Source organism: Abramis brama (assembly GCF_963993115.1).
Source record: "Abramis brama genome assembly, chromosome: 22".
Lineage (NCBI taxonomy): Eukaryota > Metazoa > Chordata > Actinopteri > Cypriniformes > Leuciscidae > Abramis > Abramis brama.
Genome location: NC_139984.1, coordinates 28,256,828 through 28,257,875, shown reverse-complemented (window position 1 = coordinate 28,257,875; position 1,048 = coordinate 28,256,828). Strand labels below are relative to the sequence as shown.

General features: G+C 31.9%; 1 long non-coding RNA gene across 1 annotated transcript; it reads left to right on the top strand.

Annotated features, from left to right (window-relative positions):
• Positions 1-316: 316 nt before the first annotated feature.
• Positions 317-1,048, top strand: LOC311073713. Its single transcript, XR_014604203.1, has 2 exons — positions 317-430; positions 813-1,048. It is a non-coding gene; the product is annotated as an uncharacterized lncRNA (long non-coding RNA).

Sequence of the window (1,048 nt, the reverse complement as noted above, 5' to 3'; positions counted from 1 at the left end):
AGTTGGTTACCAGTACCACCATCATCCGCTCGAACAGCTTGATGGAAACGCATCTAATTCGCATTTGTTTTTTTATTTTTATTTTTTATTTTTTTTAGCTCACTAAATGTTGTTTTAATTGAAATAGAAACATCACCTTCATGACTGGCAATACTAATGGCAATAATAAGAAAAATAAATAAATAATCGAAAACTATTTTAAAGCCACAAAACCTCACATTGATACGTAGATGTTTTGAACGTTTTTTAATGTGTTGCTGTGTGGTTGCAAGGGTGTTTGCAAAGTGGCTGCTTACATGCACAAATAAGCCGAAACACCTGCCTTGCAAGAAAAGCATATCAAATCCTAAGAGAGTTGTATGCTTGCTTTTTCACTATTAATAACATACAAAATTTACAACATGCATTTTTTTTATTGATGCTACAGCAAGTAAGTGCAATATTATTTTACACTTGTTTTCATTTTATCTGTCTCCATCTGTTTGACATCCTTCAGAGATCTCGATAGCTTGTTTTGTTTGTTCTTGAAATTAACCTCAATTGGTTTGTGGTTAGTTGTAGCTTGGAGTGTACTTGTTCTGTCTCTGTGTGAAGTATGTGTTAAATGTGGTAAAATAAAAAGAGGTGTTGCAATATAGCACAACATGGATGTTTAATTTCTAACATCGTTTTTTATTTATTTATTATAAAACAGACATAAAGCAAAGAGTTTAACCATGTTTTTGATTTTTATTTTTATTTTATTTTTTAATGACAGTTATTCAATATGATTCATAAGGAGACCTGCCATTAGCTGTTGTTGTTTTTTATAGGCATTGGACCAGCAGCTGCTTTGACCCATTTGATCGTCGTCCTGCATGGGGAAGTGTGTCTTCCTCTTACTAAGTTTGATTTTTTTTGTTTTTCTTCCGAGGAATTGTTTCAAAACAAGTCTTAAGCAACCAGCCAAGAAAAACATATATATAAACTTGAGGTTTTTACTTGCTTCACATTTTAGGATGTACTTTGTTCAACATACAGTAAAATACAGTAAAGCTATTTCTTTGTT